Below are 11,602 nucleotides of genomic sequence, written 5' to 3' on the forward strand. Positions count from 1 at the left end.
TCACTCATTGCTGCATTTCTCTCTAAATTTTTGTTTTTATTTTATTTTTATTCTTTTGTTTGTGGGATTACAGAGCACCTTCTTGTCACTAGGCTACCAGAGCTCCCTGGTTATGGTTTCTTTAGGGTATACTACCAGTTAGTGGAATTGTTGGGTCAAATGTTATTTTTATTTGCAACATTTTGAGAAAGCACCATTCAGCCTTCCATAGTGGTTGCACCATTTTACACTTCTACCAATAGTGAATACGGGTACCAGTTTCTCCACAACATCACCAGCATTTGATGTTTGCGATTCTGTTAAATTTTGCTAGTTTTACTGGGGTGAAATGAGATATCATAGTTGTTTTGATTTACATCTCTCTTAGAGCTAGGGATTTTGAACATGTCGTCATGTGTTTGTTTGCTCTCTGAATGTTTTCTTTAGTGAAGTGTCTGTTCATATCCTTTGCCCATTTTTCAATTGGTTGTGCTTGAATATTTTACAAATTCTAGATATAAGCCCCTTGTCTGACATGTCATTGTTGTTGTTGAAGGCAACTCATAGCAACCCTATGAACAAAAGTCCTCAACACTTGCATGACTTTCGTCCGTTCTCCAGGTTCATAGGGTTTCCGGAGGCAAGCTATTTCTGAAGCAGATGCCGCTCCTGCTTCCAAGCTTGTTTTAATTGGGGAGCTCCATCAATCACTGTCCACCATGGGTAACCATTACCACATTTGACACAACAGTGTCACAGTGTTCAGCTTCACAGCAACCACAGGTTTCCTCTCTATGGCAAGTGGACACACCAGGGTTATACACATATCATTACCAAATATTTTTCCCCAGTCTATATTTTCCCTTTTTACCCTGTTTGAGAAGTTTTTGGATGTGCATAGGGATTTGATTCTTAGAAGGTCCCATTCATCTACATCTCTGGAATGTAGATTTTCCAGGATACTTGGAAGACTTTATGTTGTGGATTAGGACTTCTAGAGTTCTTCCAAGCTTTTCTTTAACGAAATTTATACTGGTTTTAGTCCTAGATCCATAATCCACTTTGAGTTGGTTTTTGTGTATTGCTTGAGTTTTCGGCAGATAGGTTTTTGCCAGCACCATTTGTTAAAAAGGCTTTCCTTTCCCCACTTAACTGATTTCATCTCCTTGTCAGAAATCTACTGATGGGCTGATTTCTGGATTCTCAATTTTATTCCATTGATCTGTGTGTCTGTCATTGTCCCATTATCACACTGTCTTGACCACCACAGCAGTATAGTAGGATTTTTAAATCAAGGAGTGAGATGCCTCCTACATTGTTTCTGTTTTTATGGAGTGCTTTGTTATTTGGGGCCTCTTTACATTCCAAATGAAATTGGAGATTGCCTTTTCCATCTCGTTGAAGAATGGAATTGGTATTTGTATTGGGATTGCATTGAACGTGAAAATTGTCTTAGGTAGTATTGCCATTTTCACAATAATGAGTCTTCCTGTCCATGAGCAAGGTATAGTCTTCCACCTCTCCAGGTCTGTTTTTGTTTCTTGTAATAATGTTTTGTACTTTTCTTTGAATAGATCCTTTGTGCTTCTGGTCAGGTTTAGTCCTCTGTATTTAATCTTGTGATTAGCTGTTGTGAAGGGTATTGCTTTCCTTACCTCCAGTTCTGTATTCTCTTTTTCACTGTAGAGAAATCCAGTTGATTTTTGTATGTTGATCTTACATCCTGCCACTTTGCTTCACTTTGGTTAACTATGTCCGGTCGTTTTCTTGCTGAGTCTTCAGGTTTTTCTAAGTATTCTATCCTATCATCTGCATATAGAGATAATTTTATCTCCTCTTTGCCAGTTTGGACACCTCTTACTTCTTTCTCTGGCTTTTTACTATCGCTAAGACTTCCAATCAGGAGAGGTGATAGTAGGCATCCTTCCTATTCTCAAGGGAATGCCTTTAGTCTCTCCCATTGAGAACAGTGTTGGCTCTTGGGTTTGTGTATATACATTTTACTATGTTGAAGAAATTACCCTCTAATCCTTTTTTGTTTAGTGTTTTATTCAGGAAAAAGTGTTGGATTTTGTCAAAGGCCTTTTCTGCATCAGTTGATAAGATCATGTGGTTCTTGTTCTTCACTTTGTTAATGTGATGAATTACATTGATTATTTTTCACATGTGGAATCATCCTTGCATACCTGTTATGAATCCCACTTGGTCATGGTGAATTATTTTTTTTTGATGTATTGTTGGATTCTATTGGCCAAGATTTTATTCAGGGTTTTTGCATCTGTGTTTATGAGAAATATTGGCGTATAGTTTTCTATTTTGGTGGTATCCTTTCCTTGCTTTGGTATCAAGGATATGTTTGCTTCATAGAATGAATCTAGGAGAAGTCCATCTTTTTCTATTTTCTGAAATAGTTTGTGTAGAATTGGTGACAGATCTTCTCTGAATGTTTGATAAAATTCACTTGTAAAACCCTCTGGTCCAGGGCTTTTTTTGGCTGGAAGTTGTTTTATTACCTTTTCAGTTTCTTCTGTAATGGGTCTGTTCAGGTGTTCAGTCTTGGTTTGTATTAGTTTAGGTAGGTTGTGAATTTCTAAGTATTTGTTCATATCCTTTAGGTTTTCATATTTGTTTGAGTATAATTTTTCATAATATTCCAATGTTAGCCTTTTTATTTTAGTTGGTTCTATTGTGGCATTGCCCATTTCATCTCTTAATCAGATTATTTGTGTCTTTTCCTTTGTTAGTTTTGCTACTGGTTTGTCAATTTTATTAACCTTTTCAAAGAACCAACTCCTTGTTCTTTGGTTTTCTATTTCATTTATTTCTGTTCCAGTTTTTATAGTTTCGATTTTTTTAGAGGGTGGTGGTTTTTTTTGGCTGTTCTTTTCAATTTGTTGGGAGATAATGGTTTAGAGAGTCAATGGTCATTTTTTTCTGCCTTTTGATATGTTTTCTTACTGCTAAAAATTGACCTCTGACTACTGCTTTGGCTGTTTCCCAGAGATTTTTATAAGTGGTGTTTTTGTTGTCATTTGTTTCAAGAAACTTTTTAATTTCATTTTTCATTTCTTCTAGGACCCACTCATGTTCAAGGTTTTGCTCAGCTTCCAAATATATGGTTTTTTTCCCTCCTTTATCCTTTTGTTATTCTAATATTGTAGCATTGTGGTCTGAGGTAATGCCATGCATTATTTCTATGTTTTTGAATTTACTGATGCTTGCCTTGTGACCTAAAATGTCGTCTATTCTGGAGAATGTTCCATGCACATTGGAGAAGAAAGTATACTGTGGTGTTTTTGGGGGGGGGTGGTCGAGTTGGTTGTTTGGTTTACTTCTTGAGCATGTGTGTTGAGTTGTTTTCTGGTACTTCTGACTTTTCTTGAGAGGGGTATATTGAAGTCTCCAACTACTATAGTAGTATTGTCTATTTCCTTTTTCAGTTTTGTCAGTGTAATTGTTTTATACATTTTGCAGTCTTTTTTTTTGGTGCATATATATTTATTATTGTTAGTCTTCTTGTTCTATTGCCCCTTTAAGCATTATGTAGTGACCTTCCTTGTCCTCTGTGATGGCTTTTGCATTGAAAGTTATTTTATCAGAGATTAATATTGCTACTCCTGCTTTTTTCTGGTTGCCATTTGCTTGGTATAATTTTTCCCATCGTTTTTATTTTTAGTCTTTCTTTATCTTCATTTTTCAGGTGTGTCTCTTGTAGACAGCATATTGATGGATTTTTTTTTTTTTTATCCAATCTGCTACTCTTCTTCTTTTCAGTTGTGCATTTAAACCATTCACATTCAGTGTGATTATTGAAAGGCAGGGTTTTATTGCTATTATTGTGTTGAGTTCTTTTTGGTGGTGTTGCTTGTTATTTTGGTCCATGCTGCTTTCTGTGGTACCTCTGTAAGAAGCACGTCTCTCAGTGTTTCCTGGAACACTGGTCTTATTTTTACAAACTCTCTTAGCTTCTTTTTTTCTGAGTATATCTTGATCTCTTCTTCATATTTGATGGATAATTTTTCTGGGTACAGTATTCCTGCTTGACAGTTGTGTCCATTGAGTGTTTGATATATGTCCTTCTACACTCTTGGCTAAGAAGAAGGCCCCAGGAATTTATGGTATACCAGTTGACATATTTCAACTAACGGATGTTGCCCTAGATGTGCTCACCAAGTTGTGCCAAGAAATTTGAAGAACAACTGCTTGGCCAACTGACTGGAAGAGATCTATATCCTACAGAGTGTGGAAATTATTGGAAGTATCATTGATACCACGTGCAAGCAAGGTTTTGGTGAAGATTATCCAAAAACAACTGGAATTAGCACATCAGCTGAGAAATACTAGAAGTGCAGGCTGGATTTAGATGGGGCTGTAGTACTAGGGATATTGTAGCTAATGTTAGATGGATCTTGGCTGAAATCAAGGAGTACCAGAAGAATGTCTATCTTTGTTTCATTGATTATGCAAAGGCATTTGACTGTGTGGGTCATAACAAACTATAGCTAACTCTGAGAAGAATGGGAATCCCAGAACACTTGATTGTGCGAAACCTAAATTTGGACCAGGAGGCAGTCAGAACAGAGCAAAGAAACACTGCATGGCTCAGAATTGTGAAGGGTGTACGCCAGGGCTGTATCCTGTCTCCATACCTTTTCAATCTTTATGCAAAACAGGTTATCCAGAAGGCTGGGCTCTATGAGGAGAATGTGGCATCAGGATTGGAAAAAGAATCATCAACAGTCAGAGTTATGCAGATGACACAACCTTGCTTGCTGAAACTGAAGAGGACCTGAAGCACTTGCTGTGGAAGGTCAGGGACTGCAGTCTTCAGTATGGATTGAGACTAAAGATCAAGAAAACAAAGATTCTCACCACTGGGCCAATTGGCAGCATCATAATGGATGGTGAAGAGATTGAGATTGTTCACAGTGTGTGTTTGCTTGGATCCACAGACAACACTCTTGGCACTTGCAGCCAGAAAATTAAAAGACGTATTGCGATGGGAAAGTCGGTGGTTAGAGAACTCTTTAAAATACTGAAGTGCAAAGATGTCAGTCTGGAGACTAAGGTGCACCTGATACATGCCATGGTCTTTGCAGTCACTTGCTATGCATTGGAGAGCTGGTCAATGACTAGGGATGATAGAAGGAGAATTGATACCTTTGATCTGTAATGTTGGAGAAGAGTATTGAATATACCATGGACTGCTAGGAAAACAAACAGGTTTGTCCTGGAGAGGGTGACGCCAGGCTGCTCCTTGGAGGCAAGGATTCTGAAGCTTTGTCTGACATACTTCGGACATGTTGCAAGGAGGGACCAGTCCTTGGAAAGGGACATCATGCTTGGGAGGGTTGAGGGACAGCGCAGGAGACGAAGACCCTTGATGAGATGGATTGATTCACTGACTGGGGTAATGGGGGCAGGTGTGCCGGATATGGTCAGATGGGCAGAGGATAGTGCAGAGTTTAGGGCTGTTGTACATAGGGTTGCTATGAGTTGCAGGCAACTCGACAGCACATAACAATAACAACAACTCTTCTTGCTGACATGGTTTCTGCTGATAAATCAGCATTCAGTCTTACCTGCTCTCCCTTATAGGTTACTCTTTATTTCTCCCTCACTGCTTTCAGAATTCTCTCCTTATTTTTGGTTCTGGCAAACTCAACTATGATACGATTTGGTGTTTTTCTTTTGGAGTCTATTCTATATGGTGTTAGCTCAGCTTCTTGAATGTATATTTTCTCTTTCTTCATTGTGCCTGGCAAGTTTTTCTCTAGTAATTCTTCCACATCTTTTTCAGTGCCTTTACTTGCTGCTTCCTATTCTGGGATTCCAATGATGTGTATGTTATTTCTCTTGATGATGTCCCACATTAGCCTTAGGTTGTTTTTTGTTTTTTTTTTTTTCCTTTCTTTTTGATTCTGGTTTTTGTTCTGTCAGTTCAGTGGTGACATTTCTATCTTCTATTTTACTGGTTCTGTGTTCCACCTCTTCAGCTATGCTCATGTGTCCCTCCATCATGTTGACAGCATCTGAAACATTGGACCTCATATTTTGCATCATTGTTTTTTGTTTTTCCAGTACCGCTAGTGCCTTGTTTGTTATATCTGCATTGTTTTTTTTAAGCGCCTCCTCGTTTACCCATTGAAAAGATTCTATCATTGTTTTTTTAAATTCTGTGTCAGAAAGTTTCATCAGACTTTCTGGCTTCAGGAAATCCATTGATACTGTGTCACCTTTTGGAGATGACATCTTGCTTTGCGCTTGTTTAGATTGTGGGATAGCTTTCTTTCTTTGAGACATTGATAGGTTCTTGATGTGAAGAGAATGCTCTAGAAATCAATTGGGCAGCTATCCCACCTGTGTTTTTCTCTGAACTTCTGACTCAAGGGGAAGGTCAGTTCAGTGTCTGTGAAAGCAACCTCTTGTAGCTAAGTCAGATCACGTTGCTCCAGATTAAAGGCAAGTTAATTGACTGCATGTGTAGGAACAGGTGTGGAGCTGAATGTGGGGCAGGGCAACCACTGGGGTGGATCAGCCACTTGTGGGACCTCACTTAAATATCAGCTGTTCAGGTGTGCTCATGAGTGGGGTCTCTACTCAAATTCCAGCTGTCCATCTCCCACCCAGTGGCTCTTACATAGTGTTTCTTGTCCAGCAGCCTTTTTGAAGGTGCCCTCACCCAGTGGCCCCTGCTCCAACATGGCCCTGGGTCCAGCAGGACCCATGAACACTCAAATTTCCACTGACCCACTTGCCTGTGGCCGGTCTGCAGTGTCCACGAAAGCTCAATTAAATTCCTACCGACCTTTTTGCTCTTGGGAGCTCTCCTCAGCAGTTGGCGCTGCCCAAGAAAACTCACTTAAATCTCCTTTGCCTTGCTGTTCCTAGTCAGTTTGTGGGGCCCAGGAGAACTTAGCCAAATTCCCACCGGCCCACTTGCTCCAGGGTGCTCTCCTGGGCAGTCAGCAGTACCCAAGAAAACTCAGTCAAATTCCAACACACCCACTCACGCCTAGTGGATCTTAAGAGAACTTAGTCAACTTTCTGCTAATAACCTTCTTTCTCCTGGCGGGTGGGTCCCACAGAAGCTCAGCTGGTGGTTTCAGGCTTTGACTGGGGCCCACTGTGTGACTCGATGCTCCTGTAGCTCCCAAACTAATTATTTTAATAAATGTTCTGACTCAGCATCATGCTGCGTTAGTCTCTGTGTGCCATGATGGTCTCTCTAGTGGCCTTTTTCTACCCAGGTTGCTGCTCCTTCAGCTCCTTACTTGCTTTCTCCACTGCCACCATCTTGGAAAGTCTTACCTGGCAACTTTAGCAACAGAATAACTTCGTTTTTTGGTAAGATGAATGGCATCAAGTCCTAAAGAACATACTCAAGCTACCACTTGAAATAATCCTCCATTTTAAAAAAAAAATATTATTTATGGAATATTTGTCATTAAATTTAAAGTCTCTGGTTGCCCTTCTGTGATCAGAAAGATGAATGTGATGAAGAAGACGCTCATGAGCAGCAAGATGCTGTTGGTGGTGTCCAAGCAGAGGTCCACGTGCATCACCATGGTCCACAGCACCTCTGACGGCTGTTCGTGGCCCAAACTGAGTGCCTTGAGCTGTGCTGGAGATGTAGCCCAGGCAGTACTCGATGGATTTAATGACATGTGTCATCTGTACTTCTCCAGAATTAAACTCCTCACTGGTTACATATCCACCTTTGTCCTTTGCTGGGGTATTTCCCCCTTCTGCATCCTGGCTTCCCAGCATGGTCACCTATTCCTCTCTCCTTCTGCACCAGCATGTACCCGCTCATGCTGATACTAAAGCAGCTTTGCCCATTGTGCAGCCACAGCTGGAAGAGGGCCTTTCCTAGGAAGAGGACAGGGACAGACAACACCATGGCCACCAGCAGCAGTCAGTGTGTGTCCGTCCTCTTGACTCGGATAAAGACCATTTGTTTCATTTCGCTAACTGGGAAGTGGAACATGTTAATCAACTCAATCAGGATGCTGGGCACTATCCTGGAGGTTTATGCAGGGTAAATCAGCCACTTGGAGGTGATCCTGAAGATGAAGTACCCAAAGGTGCAGGGCATAAAGGGGAGCTCTGGAGTGAAGATCAAGGAGATGTGGAACTTCTTTCTGAAATACAAGTGGTTAAATATTCCCAGGATGACTCCTAAAGTTATATGAGTAAATCCCAAAATCATAACTAAATCTTCATTTAGAATGAGTTTAGAAAAGTTAGACGATTGGCAGCCAAATTCCAAATAAGGTTGATGCTGAAGGGATAACGGCCATGGAAGATTCGGAACACAGGGGTCCAGCTGCATGAGGATCCTGTTGTGCCATTCAATGCTGGTCCAAAAGGCCAACTTCTGAAGCTCCTGTGAATTGTGACCCGAGCTGTACATGATAGACACAGTCAGAGCCATCACGGACTTGGAGAAAGCAGTTGATGTAGATGAGGCCTGTGTACACTCAGAACAGCCCCATCAGCAGGAAGGTGTACTGGTCATTGAATAATGATCTCATGATTTCTTGGGATTGATTTAGTCTGGGGTTGTTTTCATTTAACACCAACAAGAGGGTGAATAAGAACATCACAAAGCCATGCCCAGTCTTTAAACATCATAGGAAACAAAAAGGGGACTTAGTAGTGAAGAGAACTGGGGTCACGTCCAAGTAGTTTGCCCACTTTATTGGCATTGCGATATTGCAGAAGCCCTCTGTGAATTTGTTCGTGTGGATGAGAGTTGGCCATGTTTCTTTCATGGGAATTGTGGCACCACTGTCTTGGATTGCCCTCCAGTGCTCAGCACATCTCTGGCAGATCAACCTCGTGGCACTAGACCTCTGCGATGGAGGTCATGTCAAAGCTACACCTTTGGGAGCATGTACAAGGTGGCCTTCCTCATCTTCTCCTGGACCACACTGACCTCTACAGCCTTACACAGCACCTGAACATGCAAATTTTTAAATCATTAGATTATAAAAGCCAAAATCAGTTACATAAAATAGTTTATGCCATAAATAGTCTCCTTTGTAGAGTTCTTCATGAAGAATTTTTGTAGAATTTAGTGTCAGAAAACTGTTTTCTAACAGTAAAAATGTTTCCTTTTCTGAAAATGAAAGCCCAGTATAACTCATTCTGTTTTTCCATTTGCCCTTGCACTTTTGATTTTATATTTTGTTAAACTTGGCTATATCTTCTTTTTGGAAAGGACCTGGACTAGGTATGGAAAATTGTGTGTTGTACTTGTCAGTTAATACATAATTAGACACAGTTTCAGTGAGTATTGGATCACAGGGTTGGTGTGAACTTGAGCACACACCATCTAATTTTTTCCCAGTTTTCACTCAGGTTTTGTCCATGGAATGGTAATGATTAGAGACTTGGCATTCAAGAGGAGCTCTGTAGTAATTTGAAGTACTACTTCTGTCTCCCCTGGTTCCTCAGTGGTGGAAGAGTGGGTGTCCTCATGTGCCGAGGGGTAGTCTCCTGGCTTTACTTTTACTGTGTGTGTTGCTCTCTCTGGCTCATTTGCTTGAGACCACCACCATAGATCCCATAATCCCGTATAGTCTATATTTTGGAGCTCGATTGCTAGAAGTAGATTTTGTGTGCTTAAAATTTTTTTGGAGGGAAGAGGGTTGGTGGGGTTTTTTTGTTTGTTTGTTTACTCTCACCTTTCCATCCTGGTGATTAATCTTTTTTTTTTTTTTTAAATTTATTACTAATTTCAATGAAAATTTACAGAGACTTTGGATTTCTATTCATTCATTGTTGCACTTTTCTCCCTGCCTTTCGCCTCCCCCCAATTCACTCATCTCCTTGAAAAATGAAAGAAAAACTCTTTGTTAAGCAATCCCTCCTCCCAAGTCCACTCTACTGTGCAGCCTTCATTCTGGACTCCTGTCATGACAGTAACACCCAATCATATATCCCTTTTAAACACTTCTCTCCCTCATCTATTTCAATGGAATATACATCATTCCTCTCCTCCTTCTCTGTCCTCTCTCAACCCTGATGTCAGTCCCGTTTTACAACAGTGGCCCTCTGCAATATTTGTCCTTTTGTGGCTAAGATATTTCACTCAGCATAATTTCCTCCAGGGTCATCCATTTTGCATAATATTTCATGAGTTCCTTGTTTTTCAGTGCTGCATAGTATTCCATTGTGTGAATATACCACAGCTTCTCTATCCATTCATTTGTTGATGGGCACTTGGGTTGTTTCCAGATCTTTGCTTTTGCAAACAAAGCTGCAATAAACATGGGTGGGCATATATCTGCTTGGGTGGCAGTTATGTTTTCTTGAGGGTAAATTCCCAGTAGTGGAATTGCTGAGTCAAATGGTTTTTCTATTTGCAACATTTTGAGAAAGCTCCATGCAGCCTTCCATAGTGGTTGCACCATTTTACACTCCCACCAACAGTGACTAAGTGTTCCAGTTTCTCCACAACCTTGCCAGCATTTGATGTTTGCTGTTCTGTTAAATTTTGCTATTCTTACTGGGGTGAGATGATATCTCATAGTTGTTTTGATTTGCATTTTTCTTAGAGGTAGCGATTTTGAACATTTCTTCATATGCTTGTTGACCTTCTGAATGGCTTCTTTGGTGACGTGGACCTGGTGCCGTTTTAACAATCCCTGCTTTGCTTGAAACTCATTGTTGTAGTCACTGTGACAATTTATCACCTTGATCATCCTTTTCTTTGCCGCTCCTCTACTTTTTCAAGCATGATGCCCTTTTCATGTAAAGTGGTCCTTCTTGATATCATGGCCAAAGCATATGAATGATGTCTGAACATCCTGGCACCTAAGGCTGCATTTCTTCTGAGACAGATTTATTTGTTTTTTTGATAAGCAGTTGTCAGAACAGAGCAAGGAAACACTGCATGGTAAAAAATTAGAAAGGGAGTGCATCAGGGATATGTTCCGTCTCCATGCCTTTTCAATATGTATATGAACAGATCATTCATGAGGCTGGACGTTATGAGGAGGAGTGTGTTATGCAAATGCTACATACAACCTTGCTTGCTGAAACTGAGGAGGATCTGAATTGTTTGATGCGAAAGTTCAAGCACTATAGTCTTTAATATGAATTGAAGCTCAACATCAAGAAGACAAAGAGTCTCACCACCGGGCCAGTTGGTAGCACCATGATGCATGGAGAAGAGATTGAGGCTCTTAGCAATTTCAGCTTGCTCAGCTCCACAGTCAAAGCTCTTGAAACCACCAGTCAAGAAATCAAAAGAAGACTTGCACTGGTGAAGTCTGCTGTCAGGGACCTCTCCAAAGTGCTAAAGAAAAAGATGTCAGTCTAGAGACTAAGGTGCACCTGATCCAAGCCATAGTCTTCTCAGTTACTTGCTATACACCAGAGAGCTGGATGATGACTAAGAAGAATTGATGCCTTTGAGTTGTGGTGCTGGAGAAAACGATTGAACATACTATGGACCACCAGGAGAACAAATAGGTCTGTCTCAGTGAGGTTGAAACCAGGTATCTTTTTGGAGGCAAGGATTTTTAAACCTCGTCTCACATACTTTGGGCACGTGGCTGGGAGGGACCAGTCCTTGGAGAAGGATATCGTGTTTGGAAGGGTGGAGGAACAG

The 11,602-nt window shown here is 40.6% G+C and overlaps 1 pseudogene; it reads right to left on the minus strand.

The window, feature by feature from the left end:
- The window catches only part of LOC102864190, a 41,742-nt pseudogene extending 30,977 nt beyond the window's left edge, over positions 1-10,765 (minus strand).
- Between the last annotated feature and the right edge of the window lie 837 nt (positions 10,766-11,602).

The sequence above is a fragment of the Elephantulus edwardii genome, unplaced genomic scaffold (assembly GCF_000299155.1).
Source record: "Elephantulus edwardii isolate Elephantulus edwardi_28Jun2011 unplaced genomic scaffold, EleEdw1.0 scaffold00444, whole genome shotgun sequence".
NCBI lineage: Eukaryota > Metazoa > Chordata > Mammalia > Macroscelidea > Macroscelididae > Elephantulus > Elephantulus edwardii.